The following is a 21,334-nucleotide window of genomic DNA, read 5'->3' on the forward strand; positions in this document are numbered from 1 at the left end:
ACACCAATCCTATCTTTGTTCAATTCCAGCATTAAGTCATTTCTTAAATGAGTCCATGAGAGATGTCAAAGTCTTCAAAATGTACACCCACAGGCTATTTAAGTTGTCCTGTGATTGCAGACCTCGAGGACATGAGGAAAAAAAGACTGCTTATAAGAGGAAGAAACAGTAGAAAATTCAGATATGTGTGTGTGTATGTGCGTGTATATATATATATATATATATATAATATGAAACTGGCACCAAACAAAAGCAGTTACCAAGTGTTGATTAATTCCTGAAAACTATTAGAGGGAGGATAGGCCAAGACTCACACTTAGTGGAATATGATGGATCGTGAGTTACAAGGATAATAAAAGAACCCAATATGAATAATGCAGGATGTAAGAATGAAGATATTCTAGATATTCACTCCATTACATCTGACAGTCAGGGAGAAATATTCCAAAACCGTTCCGCATTAGATGAAGCACGTGGCATTCCTAATGGAGCAAATTATTCACATCTATGGGAAAAACAGATTTAGGGGGTCTTTTATTCCCGATCTTTGTGATGTTCAATTAAGTGTCCAAGTTGTCAGCAACAGGCAGGAAAATAAATACTGTCCACATCACTATGGTTCTTTTCAGTACTTTGCTGAACAGAACAAAAAAGAGCAAAAAAGACGACATGTTGAGTTGGGAGCTGACATACCAATTTGTTCAAAATGAGCTACCACAAGTATCTTAATACTTAATATTAAGATATAATATACAGATAAAACATTTGATTGCTTTGAATTGAGGTACATGATGTATATTTTGGCTGGTTTTCAGCAATGACTAGCAGTCATCGAAAAACTCCAGGTTGCTATACAGCTGAGGAGTCTTGTCTGCTTAGCAGTGTGGCATATCATTAATAATCACAAAGATGGTGTTCAACTACTAACTGAGCTTAATTCGCTGGAACAAGTTATGCCAACCACAACATTCTGAACTGGTATTCAAATGACAAGTCCTAATCACGTGAAAAGTATAGATGTGTATCAGAAGGAATTATGAAGCTTTCAATTATGCAAAATATATGAAATTAATTTGGGCACGCTGAGAATATGGTTACACAGTAAATCAGTTAAATCAGTTACACCTAACCAATTTCAAAATGTTCCAAATACATAAAAAGACACATTTGACCTCCATTATACCGTGGGTCCAGACACAATTCAATTCACGACTGTTTGTGTGTCACTGCTGTATGCAATTGATGCCGCATTTTGCTCATAAAACTATACAGTCAATCCACTTTACAGAATGTTCTATGAAGTACTTTGAGACGTCTCGAAGAGGTGATAAGGCACGATATCAAATGCAAGGATTATTATCATTATTACTATTATTAGGTGTACCATGGTATTTAAAATACACTTTCAGCCTGGCTGGCTTCCAACATTAATTATGCACAATGCCTCCTGGTATCTGCAACATCCCAGCTGCCACTGAAAAGGCTCATGAGAATGGTCACCCCCTGACTGGCCAGCTTTCCATGTGTTTGTGTGCACAGTGACTTCAGCTGTAACCTGACAACTCAGCAGGAAAGACAAGATAGCTTAGGGTTTTTTAGCCTGGAGATGAGACGATTGAAAGAGGATGTGATAAAGGTGTTCAAAATGATGAAGGGGTTGATAAGGTGAACATAAATAGTCTGCTTCCACTTGTTGGCGACTCCAATTCCACCATTCTATTAGATCTTAGCTGATCATAAAATCATAGAATATTACGGTATAGAAGGAGGCAATTCGGTCCATCGTGCCTGTGCCGGCTCGTTGGAAAAGCTATCCAATCAGTGCCAATCTCACACTTTTTCCACACACCCCTGCAAATTTTTCTGATCAAAATGAAGCAACATTAATTTTGTATAAAACCTCGGTGAGACCTAATTTAGAATACTGTGTGCAATCCTGGTCAATAGATTATATGGAAGATATTGTGGCAATGGAGATAGAGCAGCGTAGATTTACGAGAATGTTATCATGAATGAGAGAACATGGATAGTGGGAAAGGCAAGATAGCTTAGAGATTTTTTGCCTGGAGATGAGGCGATTGCGAGAGGATGAGATAGAGGTGTTCAAATGTTCAAAATTATGAAGGGGTTGATCAGCTAACATAAATAGACTGTTTCCACTTATTGGCAACTCCAACAACAACAACAAATTACACTTGTATAGCACCCTTCATGTCAGAAAGACTTCCCAGGGCTCTGGACAGTCAGGGTTTTTTGGACCCGAGCTGGGAGTTGGGGTCAGGAGGGGTGGAGGGCAGGGGGGTGGGAGGGGGGGCCGAAGGCACAGTTGGAGAAGAAAGTTTTTAGACAGGATTTGAAGGAGGCAAGGGAGAGGGTGCGGCAGAAGGATTGTGGGATAGAGTTCCAGAGTGTGGGGGCACAGATGCTGATTGCCCAACTGCCAATGGTGGGGCGGGAAATGCGGGGGACCTGAAGGTCCATGTCCGCTGAGCGGATGGAACGGACAGACTGATATGGGGTTAGGGGGTCGCAGAGGTTGGGAGGAGCAAGACCGTGGAGGAATTTGAAGCTGAGAACGAGTGTTTTGTACTCGATTCACTGAGGGCTGGGAAGCCAGTGAAGCCGCGCTGCAGAGTTTTGAATAATCTGCAGCTTGTGGAGGGAAGAGCCCCGAGGGATGCCACATGTGACAATACGGGGGCTTGAGGAGAAGCCATTGGTGGACACGAAGTGCAGACGGTGGGAAAGGTAGGATTGGAACCAGGCAAGGACAGATAAAGGGGCACAAATATAAGACAGCCACTAACTGATCAAAAACAGTTTAAGAGGAACTTCTCTACAAAGAGGGTGGTGAGAATGTAGAACCCATTGTGATTGAAGCAGAAAGTATCAAAGCATTTAAGTAGAACCTTTATAATAATAATAATATAATATGTACAAATAAGAAATAAAGGAATAGAGGAGAATGAGGAATGGGGGAAAGAGAGGAAATTAAGATGGCAGGAGGCTCATGTGGATTATAAAACAGTTGAGCTAAATGGACCATTTTGGTGCTGTAGATTCCCTATAATTTTATGTAAGAAAATAGAGTCTAGACCAAAGTGGAATTTCTCTCCCATAGTAAGCAAATTCCATCATATTACACCTTACTCGGTCACTGTGTTAAACACTGACGCTGACCCAGTTTTACACACATCGACAACACTAACAGAAAATATCACTTTACACAACACAAATCTCTATTGTACATCAATCAAAACAAGTTGACAGTCATACTACTTTGGTTTCCAGTTCTGACCTCCACTTCCTTTGCAAATATAACTAACACCACAAGAATTCATTTCAGTAATTCAAAGAATTTGTAATATTAGCTAAGTTAGGCACTGTGTATAATTTACATTCTCTTTATATGCTTCAAGTCTCAAAATTGTATTTTAATATTATGACTAACTCAGAAATTTGGTTTAAAATAACTTAATATTAGCATTTGCACTTAGGAACAGTGAACATGCAGAATGTACCCCTCAGAGTGAAAGAGGCAGCTTGCAACAGCCCATACAAGAGGAAATTGGATATTTGGCAATAATTCAACTGAAGCTAAGTGTAGAGTTTTTTTTAAGTCTTGTCTTGTATATTCCTAAACTTGTCCTATAATAATAAAGACAAGTCTAATTCTCAACTTCAAACCTATAATTAACTAACTGTGCAAGGAAACAACTCACTGAACGTTGCTGATCTGCACAGTTACGGAATCTCCAAAAAACAGCATCTAAATCTTTGAAAAAAAGTTCATAGATGGTTGGATCAGATACTCAGAGAATATGAACAATGCAGAAGGCTTGATGGGCTGGATTTCCTAACATCTAAACGCCCTTTGGGCTGCAGTGGTCTATTGCCACATTCATCTTTCACTTGCCTTTTCCAAAACGAAGCTAATAAAGCACATAATAAGACAGGGAATCAGGATTAACAAAAGACAGCAAACATTAAAAAGACATACAAGAAAATCTAACCCAATTTGATAAAAGGATGAAAAACAAAGAATAAGATAAAGATAAAAATACAAGACATAAAGTAATTCAAGACAACACATGCAATTGATGGAACAACAAGGTAACAGTGAGAGTTTAAGCTTCGATTGCTGACTCCTATTATGATGTTTGCCCTTCAGTCAGATAAGCAAACTGACCTGATGGCTCGACATCCTTTCACCAACAGTGCTGCAAAGAGCTGGCTGCACAGTGCTACACCTAGTGGTCATATAAAGGAATCACAGCTGAAAGAAAGTATTGACTAAGTTCATGTCAGAGAAAACTGCAATTTAGGTTAGCAGCTGCTTGGATTAGCAGCAAGAACAACAACTTGCATTTATATAGTGCCCTTCACACGGGATGGCGTCCCAAAGCGCTTGATAGTGGCAGAGTCTGACCCTGAGCCAGGCGGAGAAGGAGGGGGGAGGTGACCATAAGCATGATCAAAAAGGAAGGTCTTTAGGCGAGATTTGAAAATGGGGAATGAGGGGGCAAGCCGGAGGGATTGAGGGAGAGAGTTCCAGAGTTTTGGTGGAGCTGAGAGCAAGAGGGACGACCAGGAGGCCGGAACCAGCCAAGCGGAGGCAGAGTGGGGGGTAATTAGATTGGAAAGATAGGGAGGTGCGAGGGCATGAAGGGATTTGAAAAAGAGTGAGAGGATCTCAAAATTGATCCGTTGAATAATTGGGAGCCAGTGGAGCCTGACAAGGACTGATGTGATGGGGGTACAGAATTTTGTGCAGATTAGCAATGAACACCTCTTTGACAAGAAGTCCCAGGCTGCTCTATTCTTGCCATAGACAAGAAATTGCATTGGTTTCAAAGGTCATTTTTAACTTTGAAGCTTTGTAGTTTAACAGAAGTCAATATTTTAGTTCATTTCCTCCCTCTAAACAATACAGCATTTCAGCTGTCCATCTGTAATTCAACATGTGTTTTATTCCTGTCAATGTCTGGATGTCTCATCACAAAATCTGTGGTGAGTGTGTAAAAATCAAATCAAACTACACCTTTTTATGCAATGTGTATACCCAGGATATACCGTAAGAGAAATGTGATACTTATTACTACATGATTGTTCTTATTTTCATATCCAGCACCTGATAAACTGCCTTTGTCTTGTCACTGATGGTCCTGACACTAAATTACATGCTACATTTATTTTTGTACTGAAGGATTACTTTCCAATAAATCTCTGACACTGCTTAAACAGAAAATCATTAGATTTGATGAAAATTATAAGCGCCTTTCATCGGGACACTTTGCAGCTCAGAATTCAATTTAAAGCAGGGCATCCAATGCTGCCCACCTAAAGCAAAAATAAAGAATTTCCTGGGATATCATATCCATATTCCAGCTGTGCAAACCGTGTAACCATAAGATCTTGTATAAGCAAAGTTTTTTTTGTTTAACAGGGTTTAGTACCTCAAGGTTCCATCCTCGGCCACCTTCTTTCCCTCACTTACATGCTCCCGCTTGACGACGATGTCATCCACAGACATGGGGTAAACTCCCACACACATGCAGATGACCCAAATTTACTTCTCATCCAGCTGTGATTCCGGGTCCGATGATAATCTGTTAGCTTGTTGGTTGAACATCAAAGCCTAAATGAGCAAAACTTCCTGTAGCTAAAAGTCGACAACAGAATCCATACTCCTTGGCTTCCATTAACGTCTTCTCTCCTATGGCTCTGACCTTCTCAACCTCCCTAGACTTTCCCTAATATTTACTGAACCTGACGCCAAGTTTGCACACAGGTTCAATCCCTAGCTGTGTTTCCTACCCCACATCCTGACCAGGATCGCTTTCCTCCACCTCAGTCATATTACCAGCCTTCAACAGTACCTCACACCCAACGCAGGCAAAACCCTCGTCCACGCGTTTGTCACCTCCCGCCTCGACTATTCCAATGCCCTCCTCACTGGTCTCCCCAGCACCACAATCCACAAAATACAACTAATTCCGCACTCCGTCGCTTCTATACTTACTAGATCTAAAGTCCATACCCCCATCGACCCAGTCCTCGCCAGGTTCCACTGGCTCCCTATCACAGAACTGATCAACTTCAAGATCCTCACACTCGTCACACACAAATCCCTTCATGTGGAGTCCTGTAGCTCAGTGGTTAGAGCACTCGCTTTGCAAGTGAGAGACCTGAGTTCAATTCCAGGCAGGGCGAAACCTTGGGCAAGTTTCCTTACTCCACACGCCTAATAATAATCCCTTCAAAAAACAAAACAATAATAAATTGGTCATTTTCAATCTACGACTGTTTGTGGGACATTGCTGTGCGCAATTGACTGCCGCGTTCGCCCACAAATATACAGTCAATTCACTTCACAGTGTGTTCTGTGAAGCGCTTTGGGATGTCCTCCCGACGTGAAAAGCGCTATATCAAATGCAAGGATTATTATTATTATTATTATTATTCATGTCCCCACTCCACCACTGCCACCTCCGCTTGGGATGAATCTGTCCTACTGCTTGTCCTTTGACTCCTCCGCTCCACCATTGGTAGCCGTGCTTTCAGTCACGATGCCCCGAAACTCTCTCCATCAATCACTTCACCTTGCTTCTCCTTCCCCTTTTTCAGATCACACCTGAAGATCTTCGTCTTCGACAATGCTTACGGTCACTTCCTCCCTCCCAGCTTGCTATCAGGCTCTGGCACTTACGGCACTCCGAGACATTACCCCCCGTGTGAAGTGTGCTTTATAAATGCAAGTTGTTGTTGTAATTATAATCCTCTAGCTTTTTTGGGGAGGAAGATAAGACAACTGCCATTACTTGCAGCTCAAGATATAAACCTTGGGCAAGTTTCCTTGCTCCACATGCCTGATAATAATCCCTCAAGAAAAAAAACAATAAATTAGTCACTTCAATCCACGACTGTTTGTGGGACACTGCTGTGCGCAATTGGCTGCCACGTTTCGCTCACAAATATAGTCAATTCACTCTACAGTATATTCTGTGAAGCGCTTTGAGACGTCTAGAAGACATGAAAAGCACTATATGAAATGCAAGGATTATTACTCCTGGAAAAGTGATCTGCCAATCGACTAATAACCAGGTTCCTACTTATTATAATATATAGTACTATAATAATGATTGTTATGGTATATGGATGCATACCTTACTGTGCATATGGATTTATATTATAGCAAGAAAAACAGACCGGTAATTATTTCTATGTATTTGCATAAGATAAACATATGCACAATTAATACCTTGCATTGTATGCAGTTTTGCACATTACATTGGATATATCATGCATTACTTTTCATATGCTTGAGGACAGAATTTAGGCAGTACAACTGAGGTTCCATCAGTTCATATGGTCATAAACAGTTTTGTTTATGTTAATAGAATATTAAAAACAAACTAAAGCCTTCATTTAAAATACAACCCCCAAAAACATCCTTTGTAATTTGGTTGAATGTGAAGTTTACCCTTTTATAGCCCTCACTTTACTGTCTTCTGAGCTCCATACTATTTCCATTTACCGGAAACTCAAAATAATGAAATAAATAAAACATTTTCCACTTCCTTGTCAATATGCAGATCGCCATCAATGTTACTCTACCAGAATGGGTATTGGCACCTCGTCAATGTGTGAAATTAATGTTTTCATGAATAAACAAAACTGTTAATATTCCAATGATGATAGTAAGCAGAAACTCCTTGCAGCTAAACTGGCTCCAAGGTGACATGTTTGGCAACAATGTCAGATTAGGGCCCACCCTCTGTGATGGTCTCAGTGGTCCAGTTCCTGAGCCAGGCAGGTCGGTAGTATTCCAGGGCATGGCTGGTGACAGCACAGCCAGTCTGGCTCATCGGCAGACCTTGCAATGGCAGACCAGTTGCTGGGGGCAGGAACTCTTCCCATTCAGCTCCTGTTATCCCTGCAAGCCAAAGCTCTAAGGGGTTGGGTGGTGGTCCTAGCTGGACAAGCAGCGGGAAAGTATGCCAGACTGTGCTATTGATGGCAAGCTCAGCGGTTTTAGCTGGTTAGACTCCAGCAGTACCCCAATACACACACTGGGTTCCCAAGCCTTAGCTCTTGCCAACCTGCACCAAATACTTTCTGGAATTAGGTAAACAGATGCATCCATCCAGAGAGAGAGTACACATTCCACTCCAACAATCTATCTCTGGAATTTCCATGTGTAGGTGGGATGCATGGAATTCTCAGTTTGGTTTGGATACTCTTAAGCACGGGGATAGATTTCTGCATGTGTCAAGGCACCTGACTGACCAAAACAAATATTCCAATCCTCTGTGTCATCCTTTCAGCCTTCCACAACCTTAAAAAGGTTACTATTGGCCTAAATAAATGTTTGCCTCTCTTGTACTGTTGTTATTCATGTTGCATTTATTAAAATGTTTGCAAGGTACATGCACTGGAATCTATCCACAGCAGTCAAATGATCAGATACATATTATAGAGATCTCAAGAAGCTGTAAAATGGTCAATTTGGGGGACAGTACAACAATCATTTGTAGTAGAGAGAATTATGCTAATTTGATGCAATAACATTGGTATACCTAATTCATCATGTGATTTGAAATCAGAAGTCTTCTTGCACAGAGGGATATCATTATCAAAACAATGGCAAACTTAAAATACTTATTTGGGGGCATTTCTATGTATGTAAAAAGTAAGGCAACTTTAGCAGTCTGGCCTTTAGGCTATCAATTGCATGTTGATATTTCAGCAATCGATTTATATCCTTGTAAACATTTTAGCTGTGACTATTTCAAATTCAGTTTTTAAAAAATCAACACTGAATTAATTTAAGGTCTGGGGTGCGTTTAAAATTTATACAATTAATCTGGTATCGGTTTGCTGGTCAAGGAGTTGAATATTTTTGCAAAAATTTGAGTATTTTTGTCACAATTTCATAGCTTTCACCACTGTGAAAGCAATGAGATGAAACACTCTTTAAAGTTTTTCTTCTGTAACTCATGCAAATCAATCATTTCTCAATGTGCCAAAATCCGACAAGAACAATTTGTAATTCCGTTTCTCTTTATTGTATCATGATAGATTCAATACAAAACAATAATTAGCTTGGAGAATATCAGCAACAGATTTTTCATCTATCAAGTTCCAAGACAATTCTCAGCCATGTATTATTTATGATCGAGGATCCTACTCAGGTCTTTTATTCAAAGGAATGATTATATGGATAAAAAAGTGGCTTTTGTTAAAATTTGTTGCCAAACAATGCATCTTGGTTTCCTAAATTAAAATAAGCTGCTACAAGTATTGCAATTCAACTAACAGACCACATGTGTAGGTATTTTTGCGACATAAGGAAATTTAATGCGTATGGTACATATAAAAACATAAATAATCCAAGTTTTGACAGATCGAATATTTTACTGGGAATGAAATGTAATTCTTATTTCAGAAAGTAATTAGGAGTTGAAATTATTTAATCAAGGAAATAATACTATGGGGGGAAAGCACTTTGGGACTTTTTAATTAACGCAAATTGATGCAAAGTAAACTACCAAATGATGCATACAATAGATCAATGAGCAAAAAATACAGGACTCAGCAATACCATCACCATACAAGGGTCACAGAGTGAGAGCAATGCAGAGGCACACAGGGTCACTTGAATCCTTATCTATCAGTTTGAGGAGGGCTGGAAAGGAATGGCAACATTACCAAAGGTTCAAATTCAAGTCATCTATCGCTCCTTTTTAACGGAAATCAAGGGGGTAAAATAATAAATATGCCACAAAATACGATTATATGAATAAAGTAATTTGAATTTCTTTCTTAGGTTATTTCTTTTGTAAAGATGCATCTGAGTGTGTAACTGATCCATGTAATCTCAAAAGATTACAAATTCCATCATCAATCTACACTGAATTAGCTGTGTAGATCAACACTACACTCGACAATCTCTACTCAGCCGCAAAAGCAACAGGGGTGAGACAATTTGTGGAGTCCTGTAGCTCAGTAGTTAGAGCACTCGCTTTGTAAGCGAGCGACCTGAGTTCAATTCCAGGCAGAGGGCGAAACCTTGGGCAAGTTTACTTACTCCACACAGAGCCTAATAATAATCCCTCCAAAAAACAATAATTAAATTGGTCATTTTCAATCTACGACTGTTTGTGGGACATTGCTGTGCGCAATTGGCTGCCGCGTTCGCCCACAGATATACAGTCAATTCACTTTACAGTATATTCTGTGAAGCGCTTTGGGATGTCTAGAAGACGTGAAAAGCGCTATATCAAATGCAAGGATTATTATTATTAATTTTCTGTTTTTATTCTGTGGGCTCATGCCACAAAATGTACATGAGCCCATAGTGTGTGTTTGTGAGAGAGAAAGAGAGAGAGTTTTGTGAGAGAGCAATGAGAGAGACCGAGGGAGCGCAGTTAAACTCAGCTCAGTTTTGTGCGCGAGAGAGTGCGCATGAGAGCAAGAGTATTAGATATATCGAGAGTTATTGAGATCAGCTTTGATTAACCTCCAGTCAATCAGTTAAAGAATGACATCTTGGGCGAAGGGTTGCTAGTACTTTTATTTTATTTCTTTATTTTGTCTACAAAATACACTGTCAATTCACTTTACAATATATTCTGTGAAGTGCTTTGAGACATCTCAAAGACATAAGGCGGTATATCAAATGCAAGGATTATTATAATCATACCTCAGCAAGAATTAGTCTCATCGGGAGACAAGGAGAAAATCGGGTGGGGTGAAGGGGGTAAGAAGGAGCAATTTTGAAAGGGCAAAGAATGGTTAATTTTCAATCCTGGGCACTTATACAAAAGTATCTTAGATTACATAATACATTTCAGTATTATAATACCTTGGATCAGCCAGAAGTGTATAATTTATTACAAAATCAAAAGTATATTTCTGAGTTATTGTTCCAGGATCCCCCCTCCTCGCTCCCTCCCTTCCCTCCCCTCACCCTGACCATTTCCCCCCCTCCTCGCTCCCTCCCTTCCCTCCCCTCACCCTGACCATTTCCCCCCTGCTCGGGTCCTGACCCAACTGTCCAGCGCTTTGGGACGTCCTCCCGACGTGAAAGGCGCTCTATAAATGGAATCTTGTTGTTGTTGTTGTTGTAGGATGGACAGAAATTGTTTTTTCATAATTTCAAAAGCATGTCTGGCTATTTTGCGGGACGATGCTTAGAGATGTCTTGGCATAAGGTGCTATATCAAAAAATCATTATTAAAACTTGGAAGCAATGACATTAACCATCCTGCTTTCTTCATATCTTCGGATCCTACTATTTGCCTTCCCTAAAGATGTTGAGCATTCATATGGATGTCTGGGAGGAAATTAGTTTCTCAGTCAATTACAAGCAAGTGCTTCTGTTGGACAAAATACATGTTAAAGTCAGATCATCAATATCATTTTTTAAAAATAGAATTCAGGCTAGTCATACGTTTTGGAAAAGTATGAGCACAAGAACAGGCAGAGAGCATGCAAATTAAAATTAAATCTGCCCAATCCCATTCAGTCTCCTGAGATAACTGACGACAACAACAACTTGCATTTATATAGCACCCGTCACACGGGATCGCATCCCAGAACTACCCAACCACACAAGTAACATTCTGAACGATAAACCTCTGAAATTTTTCCACTCTCAAATGTAATCAAATGAAAACTCCAGGATATTAATCCAGTCTTACAAGCCAGCATGTTCAATTCAGACCTGCTGCCTTTCACAGATGGCTCATCTATTATCCAGGCAGCACAGGAACCATTATGTTCCATCGTCCTTTTTATCACCTAAGACTATCACCATCTTGAGACAACTGCTCAAAACTTGGCAAGGTACAAAAGACCTTCTGCTTTCTCTCACAGTAGTTGGAACAGCAATGCAAACAACTGAGAGAATTGTAGGAGAGAAAAACAGAGAGCCACATTAATGAGCAAGAAGAGATGTATATGGAAAAAGCAGAAAGATTTTGTAATGTTTGTAAATCCAAAACACAGTTTGGATTCACTAGTTCCTTTATTTAAACCTTACACTTCCACAATCTGCCCAGTCACTTTCCCAGAATCCTTTTACACTTGCTTGCTTCTTATTGTCAATGTCCAATTACCAATTAAGTAATTAAAGCAATATACAACAACAACAACAACAAGTTTCCATTTATAAAGTGCCTTTCACGTCAGGAGGACGTCCCAAGGCGCTGCACAGTTGGGTCAGGACCCGAGCAGGGGGAAATGGTCAGGGTGAGGGGAGGGAAGGGAGGGAGCGAGGAGGGGGAAGAGAGTCGAGAGGGGAGCTGAAGGCACGGTCAAAGAGAAAGGTTTTGAGACCGGCCTTGAAGGAGGAAAGGGAGGAAGCAGCGAAGGCACTGGGGGATGGAGTTCCAGAGTCTCGGGGCTGAGAGGCTGAAGGCCCAACCACCGATGGTAGGGCGGTTGGGCGGGGGAGTGGAGCAGACCGGAGCCAGAGGAACGGAGGGTACGGGCAGGTAGGTAGGGGGATAGTAGGTCAGAGAGGTAGGAGGGAGCAAGGCCGTGAATGGCCTTATAGGTGAGGATGAGGATCTTGAAATCAATCCTCTGGGGGATGGGAGCCAGTGGAGGCGAGCGAGGGTGGGAGTGATGTGGTCGCGAAGCCTGGTGCGGGACAGTACACGAGCTGCAGAGTTCTGAATGACCTGCAGCTTGTGGAGGGAGGTGGCGGGAAGGCCGGCGAGGAGAGAGTTCCCATAGTCCAGCCTTGAGGTGACAAAGGCATGGACCAGGGTTTCAGCAGCGTGAGGGGTGAGGTAGTGCCGTAGTCTGGCGAACAGATTTGTAAGGCAAAAAGTGAAACCCAGTTTGTGACACTTAGGCTCTCCAACTGCACAAGGAAAACATTGCAATGGAGAAGGTGCAGCACAAACTGATTTTCATAATACCAGGTTAGAGAAAATATACTTATGAATGGAGGATTGCTATATTGAGGCTTTTTTCACTTGAGAAGAAGAGATTGATAGGATATAGTAGTTGTTAAAGCTCTGAGGGATCATTAAAAAGGTGAACAGGGAACATTTATTTTCTTTAGTTAGAGAACCAGTAACAACTCTGACATGATGCCAACTGCTAAGTCAGCACGAAGTAGCACAAGACAATCGGTTCCTGAGCTGAAATAAAAATAGCTCATTTCCAGGTCATCGGTTCACCGCCAATATCATTTCCTGTTTGCTGTTGATGCACAAAGCAGGAGTGATGTCAATGACCTGGAAATCAGCCTTTTTTAAAAAAATGCACGAAAGCTAAAATGGCAAACCTCTGGGTCATTAGGTCACTGCTAATGTTACACCCTGCTTTGCGAATGAGCATCAACCTGGATCAATCTAATGGTCAACCTAATGATCCAGAAATCTGTCTTTTTAGCAAGAAAAGCCAGATGGCGCATAGGAAGTAAGCAGGCTGGCTGCACAAACGTGCCTTTTCAGTTACTGTTTTGAAAAGAGAAGGGTGTCTCTCCTGGTGTCCTGGCTGACAACCTCACAAATAAACATTGGTCACTAACATCGTTGGCTGTTGTGGAAAACTGCTGTGTACAAAACTGACTGCAAACTCACCTACAAATACACAGGTAAGACACTTCATAGGAAAATCAGATGTCTCAATGAAGTATATCAAATATATAAGTACATCAAATGTCAAACCATATCAACTGCAAGGATTTTATAAAATGACAGCTGGGTTAGGTGAACATATAGCATTTGCAAGCTCAGTTTAATGGTCCAATTTTAAGACATTTCAAGGCTGGACAGTACATTAGAGATGAACAATAGATCGTCAAATAATCAGACTAGCTGGGGATTTTTTTCAAGAAAAATATAATAGAATGTCTGACCCAATTCAACAATGGACCCAATAATCTAAGTCACTTGTAGGCCCCTTCAGTTTGAACCAAATTATTTTGAATATATCTAACAGATGCCAAATGTACAGTAAAAAAAACTCCACTGTATGTCAACAAAAGGAAACTGGTCTAAAAAGAATTATTGCTCCACCTCCTAATCTAACTAAATAAAGATTATTGCACTCTTGCATGCATTGTAGTGATCCAAAGATCAATTTACCTGGTGCCACGTTAATGAATGCATAATTAAAATTCAAATAATGAAATGCTGCAACTTGGAATGCTGAGCTTCTATTCCTCAAAGGACTAGATTTGTATTCCTGCACCAAACTTAAAAATAGAACTGGGCTGTAGTTTATTGGAACCAGTGAAAATTATATAAAAATGTGTGGGTTTTTCCTGAGCTGCAGAAGTCATTTATTACCCAAGCGGCCAAATAAAGTCAAGAATAACTATAATTATTCAGGTGCAACAGACTGCAACGGTTCTGAACAATTAACTAAACACGTCTGTGCATGATAAATGGTTGTTCCCTTACTGCTAGAAGATTTTGTTTCAGCAGTTTAATTGATGAGCACCAGAGCAAGCAGGTAAGTTATGACACTCTTTTGTAAGAGTCGAAGAACGCATGAAATTTTCTGACACTGAGATATTGTGCTTATTTTCTATGGACCCAGGTTCACGTCAAATCATTAAGCAAGTCTTTAAATTCGACTTGTTAAGGCATTGCTCAAAAACTTAAATTTCAGATTGTCGCACATGCCACTAGATGGTGAACTTCGTAGCAGCAGAATCTCATCGAAAAGAAGAATGATGAATATCCTCAGTCGGCCAATGTGAGTAACATAACATAACTTAACATGTAGGAGCAGGAGTAGGCCATTCGGCCCTTCGAGCCTGCCCCGCCATTCAATCATGGCTGATCTTCTAATCTAACTCCAGCTAATAACCTGACCCTGCCTTATCCCCATATCCCTTAATCCCTTTTGCAATAAGAAATCTATCTATCTCAGTCTTGAATATGTTCAAGGACTGAGCGTCAACAGCCCTCTGGGGTAGTGAGTTCCAAAAATTCACCATCCTTTGAATGAAGAAGTTCTTCCTCAACTCAGTGCGAAAGGGCTGATCTCTGATTTTAAGGTTGTGACCCCTGGTTTTAGTTTCTCCAACCAGGGGAAACAATCTCCCACTATCTACTCTATCATGCCCTTTGATGATCTTATAGGTTTCTATAAGATCCCCTCTAATTCTTCTATATTCTAGAGAATATAGGCCCAAATTGGTCAGCCTATCCTCGTAACTCATCCCCTTCATCCCTGGCACTAACCTAGTAAATCTACGCTGCACCCCCTCCAAGGCAAGTACGTCCTTCCTTAAATGAGGAGACCAAAACTGGACACAGTATTCCAGGTGTGGTCTCACCAGGGCCCTATACAGTTGCAGCAAGACTTCCCTACTCTTATACTCTAATCCTTTCATAATGAATGCTAACATACCGTTCGCCTTCCTAATTGCTGCTGCACCTGCAGACTAACTTTCTGTGATTGGTGTACAAGGACACCCAAGTCCCTCTGGACACTAACACATTCCAATCTCTCCCCTTCTAAAAAATAACCCCTCTACTGTTTTTGCTACCTAGGTGGATGACTTCGCACTTCCCTACATTATACTTCATCTACCACCTACCTGCCCAATCACCTATGTCTCGCTGCATTTTATTTAATATCGTCCTCTGTGTTGGCACTTCCTCCTAGTTTTGTGTCATCCGCGAATTTAGATATATTAGCTTTGATGTCCTCATCTAGATCATTGATGTAGATGGTAAATAGCTGAGGCCCAAGGACTGATCCTTGTGGCACTCCACTAGTCACATCCCGCCAATCTGAAAAGGACCCGTTTATCCCTACTCTTTGTTTCCTACCCGTTAACCATTTCCCAATCGACGTTAATATGCTCCCCCCAATTCCATGGGCCCTTATCTTTTGGACTAACCTTTTATGCGGCACCTTATCGAATGCCTTCTGGAAGTCCAAATAGACCACATCCACTGATTCACCCTTATCTAGTTTACTGGAAATGTCCTCAAAAAACTCTATGAGATTTGTCAAACATGACTTCCCTTTTGTAAAGCCATGTTGACTTGGCCTAATTATATTGTGCTCTTCTAAATACTGCACTACCACATCCTTAATCAACGATTCTAAAATTTTTCCTATCACTGATGTGAGACTAACTGGCCTATAGTTCCCCATCTTTTCCTTTCCACCTTTTTTAAATAGTGGTGTGACATTTGCGATCTTCCAATCCATGGGGACTGTTCCAGAATCCAAGGAATTTTGGAAGATCAGACATAAGGCCTCCACTATCTCATAAGCTACCTCTTTTAAAACCCTGGGATGCAAGCCATCTGGACCAGGGGATTTGTCACTTTTTAGTGCTAACAGTTTCCCTAGCACCAATTCTCTACTAATGAAAATTTCCCTATGTTGCTCCCTGTCCTTATCCCTTCGGTGCATCTCTATTGTGAGTAGTTCATATTGAAGTGCAAGTAAGGTGGTTCAAGTTGCTACACACATTGCAAACTTTGGTTTACTCCGAAATTTGGATTGCCACTGTGAATACACACAAATATATATGCAGATCATTGTTAAACAACAATAACATCTTGCAGGAATACAGCACCCTTCACACATGATAGTGTTTAAAGGAGGCTGAGATTATAATAATAATAATAATCCTTGCATTTAATATAGCGCTTTTCACGTCGGGAGGACGTCCCAAAGCACTTCGCAGAACACACTGTAAAGTGAATTGACTGTATATTTGTGGGCGAACGCGGCAGCCAATTGCACACAGCAATGTCCCACAAACAGTCGTAGATTGAAAATGACCAATTTATTATTGTTTTTAGTTTTGGAGGGATTATTATTAGGCGTGTGGAGTAAGGAAACTTGCCCAAGGTTTCGACTTGCCTGGAATTGAACTCAGGTCTCTCACTTGCAAAGCGAGTGCTCTAACCACTGAGCTACAGGACTCCACGATTCTGGATAGGCTCAGGGTCTTAAGCACAAGATTCCACCTAGGACATATAAACTGTATTCCAGGATACTTAGGGAGACAAGGCAGAAGAAGATGGGTGACCAAACTAAACCTGGCAACTATAGACCCATTAGCCTGACCTCAATCATAGCACAAATTATAGAATCAGTCAGAAAGTGGAAGATTACCTACATAGAAATAATCTAACAATTGACAACCAACATGGATTCAGAAATAATAATAATCCTTGCGTTTGATATAGCGCTTTTCATGTCTTCTAGCCATCTCAAACTGCTTCACAGAATATGCTGTGAAGTGAATTGACTGTATATTTTGTGGGCGAAATGCAGCAGCCAATTGCATACAGCAGTGTCCCACAAACAGTCGTGGATTGAAAATGACCAATTTATTATTGTTACTTTTTGTTTTGGAGGGATTATTATTAGGCATGTGGAGTAAGGAAACTTGCCCAAGGTTTTGGCCTGCCTGGAATTGAACTCAGGTGTCTCGTTTGCAAGGCGAGTGCTCTAACCACTGAGCTACACGACTCCACAATGGTATGTCTTGTGTAACCAATCTAATTTTTTTCAAGCGGTGACAGTCCAGATTGACTATGGGAAACCATATGATCTTGTATATCTCGACTTCCAAAAAGCATTCAATAAAATGCCTCATGAAAGACACCTTCACAAACCAAGCTTCAGAGGATATACTGTAGAGTGGATTGACTGTATTTTGTGGGCGAAACACAGCAGTCAGCAATGTCCCACAAACATCCATGGAGTGAGTGACCAATTATTTTTAATTTTTATGGATTTATTGGCCAGGAAAGGAAGAAACTCCCTTCTCTTTTTACATAGTGCCATGGGATCTTTAACATCCACCTGAACAGACAGATGGGGCCACGGTTTAACATCTCATCCAAAGGACGGAATAATGAAGGCAACAGGATGTTGGGTTTTATTGTTAAATCAGTTGAGTTTAGATTTCCCAGATGTCATACTCAGGGTGTGATGTCCTCTGGTCAGACTGCACCTTGAATAGTGCACATAGTTCTGGTCTCTGAGACATAAAGAAGCAGCCTAGACCCTAGAGGCATTGCAGAGGAGAGCAACAAGAATGATTCCCCGGTGTTTGAGCAATCAGATAAGCAATAATTAGACAAGCTCAGGTTCTTTAATCTTGAGAGAAGACGACTCGGAGGGGACCTCGTAGAGGGATTGAAAAAGTAAACCCAGATCAATACTTCAAGATATATCAAAACACTAAAACAAGAAGGCATTGATTTAGGGTTGCAAAGAGCAATTTGAGAACAGACACCAGGACGTTTTTCTTTACATAGAGGATAATCAACAACTGGCACAGTTGTTCCACTTGAAAAGAACTATATCAAATGCAAGGATTATTATATTGTTTATTATTTTATAAACATTACACCCAAACTCAAACTCTTCTCACAGATGTCCACACTCACCTATTTTACAGCACAACTCAGCTGAAAGCAGTCAACATAACAACGCCTTGCATTTAATTACTGCCTTTCTCACAAGGTAGCATCTCACTGGAGTGCTGCACAAGATACCATGGAGAACGTTATCTAAATGCACTGAGACCAAAAGGCTCAATAATATTTTGAGAAAAAGCATATTAAGGATTTGTGTCTCGGATCTGTGAAAATAAATTGTATTATTCCTTATCAAAATCAAATGAAAATTTTAATAGATATGCAAAGGTCTTTTGTTTTCATATTCAGGGACATCTGTCCCAAATAGTACCAAATTCAGCAAACTCAATACAGACGAGGGCTTTCTGCTCAGTAGAGTTAAGTTCAAGATAAAACAGGGAATTTACTAACTCAGCCACTGGATTAATGATTTCTATAGTCCTGTAGCTCAGTGGTTAGAGCACTCACCTCTCAAGCAAGAGAACTAGGATCGATACCCGGCAGGGTAAAACCTTGGGCAAGTAGTTTCCTTACTCCACATGCCTAATAATAATCCCTCAAGGAAAAAAACAATAAATTGGTCACAACTGTTTGTGGGGACGCTGCTGTGCGCAATTGGCTGCCGTGTTTCTCCCACAAGTATATAGTCAATTCACTTTACAGTATATTCTGTGAAGCGCTTTCAGACATCTTGAAGACGTGAAAAGCGCTATATCAAATGCAAGGATTATTATTATTATTGTTATTATTATTATTATTATTATTATGCACACAATGTTACAAAGTTTTAAGCAGGCCCAAGTAAATTGTTTGGGATACATTACACTGTCCCATCACCTGATCCTCTTTTCCCAGGTGTGAACAGTTTTCTCTTTAGTTGTTTTCAAACGGAATGCTTATTCCGTTTTCAACATGACAACCTGACAGGTAATATGTATTCTGCTTATAGCAATCATATCTTTTTTTGGTGAGGCGAAAGCGCTTGGAGAATTTGCATAAACAAAAACAAACGCAAGAATCCTATCACTACAGATCAAAATCAAGAAGGGGTAAGGGTGACAAAATTGGTATACAGAGTACTTCATTAATTCTCTATGTGCACGGGTAATTTTCCCAAAGTAGAAATACTTTGGGGAGGAGGTCGAACCTATCCAATTAGGAAAGAATAAAAAAAACGACTCTACAAAACTGGCATAGAGTCAAAACAGAAAGTGTAAAATTTCCTCCACCTAGTTTATATTTAAGACAGTTTGATCAAAACTAGCCAAAACTGCAGGTAGAATGTTAAGCTCTTGCTGAATGTTAAATTGTTTTAATGGAAAATATTTCCTTGGTTAATTACCAAAAGTGAATATACATTCATTTAATATGAGACATCTAGAAAATGTAACAACGCGCTATTTCAAATGCAAGGATTATTATTGATCATTTGGATGTTCTTTTCTAGTTTTGTCTTCATAGGACACCGTTCCCATGGCTTTCTACATTTTCATTTAATCTAAAAATATCAGAGCCTTGCGCACTTCCACATCTGTATTCCATCCTGGATTTTTGTGAAACAGAGTTGAATTGATGGAACAATAATCTTTTGAGCAAAATGAAATTCAGAGGTTACTCGAGATAGGAACTGGAGATAAGGCACAAATACTGCTCTGTCCTGATGCCCTATCAGTCAAGGTTGGTTGGTTACCAAAGGATGCAATTTACTGATACTTGATACTTGTGAACAAGACCAAAATCATGTTGCAAATGTGAAGCAAGAACTCACACAGTACAATAGCTTCAAGGAGAGGTAGAGGGGTGAAATACGAAAAATACGAGTCTATGTATGACTTTGTTCAGCTCCCATGTAAGGATGAAAAACACGGGGACTGTATTTCATGATGTGGATAGTTTATTTTTTCAAACTGCTGACATAAGTGTCATGTAAACTGTTTGAAATACTTGCCATTTAGTTTTACATAAATCGAATAAATATGTGGCCCCCATTGATTTCTTCTTAAAAAAACTTGAAAGTGTAATTGAATCCCAGGGTGTAAATCTGTCCTTTATGACACTGTTATCTGGGGTTTGCAGTGGATGTACCCAGAAAACAGCTCAGCAATAAAGGTAGTAAATACATCTTGATAATAATTTAAATAAACCAAATTGTTTCGTAACAAAATTGGAGAATTTTCCATAAAAGTCACACAATTTCGCCCACAAAATATACAGTCAATTCACTTTACAGTATATTCTGTGAAGCTCTTTGAGGCATCTCAAAGACATGATAGGGCACTATATCAAATGCAAGGATTATTATTATTATTATTATTTTTCCCAGAGGAGGAATTTTCCACCTGTACTCAAAAAAAATCACATTTTTAAAATAATCTGGTATCAAGCAAGTGCAGCACCACCACTACCAACGTAATTTGTTATCCACAATATCAACTTACAAGGGAATGTTAAGATATTTACAGCACACAGGACCAAAAGCAATGATGTGTGAAAAAAAATTAACAAGTGCTAAAGAAGATGTAATGATTGTACAAGATTCACACAAGTAATTTGTAAGGATGACATATCTGAATGAACACTATATGAGCTAGTCACTGTGCTCTGAGGACTTGCTTGGCAAGTGATAACTTATTTAATGAATTGCCTTGCATATCCACAGGTATCTTGCATTACATAGATAACAAATTACATTGGTAGTGGTGGTGCTGCACTATATCATTGCTTTACAGGCCACAAGTGCCATCTAATCTGCAGAGACCACCATTAACAGTTTTGACATCTTCCTTCTATTTAATAACTGAAGCTGGATTTTTAAATTTATTACAGAAATATTTACTGGAGCAATTATTTTCTAAAAATACAGTACTTTGTAGTATTTTCATACAAAGACGAACTTCAAGCACCAGAGACCTTTTAATCTGAGTTTGTATGTTGAATGTCACTTGACAGCCGACATAGGAAAT

At 40.0% G+C, this 21,334-nt stretch overlaps 1 protein-coding gene across 1 annotated transcript in view; it reads right to left on the reverse strand.

Moving 5' to 3' along the window:
- Window positions 1-21,334, reverse strand: part of LOC103177885 (protein unc-13 homolog B) — a 304,211-nt gene that overhangs the window by 157,928 nt on the left and 124,949 nt on the right. The gene's annotated exons all lie outside the window — the stretch shown is intronic.

Source organism: Callorhinchus milii, unplaced genomic scaffold, assembly GCF_018977255.1.
Source record: "Callorhinchus milii isolate IMCB2004 unplaced genomic scaffold, IMCB_Cmil_1.0 Scaffold1, whole genome shotgun sequence".
Classification (NCBI taxonomy): domain Eukaryota; kingdom Metazoa; phylum Chordata; class Chondrichthyes; order Chimaeriformes; family Callorhinchidae; genus Callorhinchus; species Callorhinchus milii.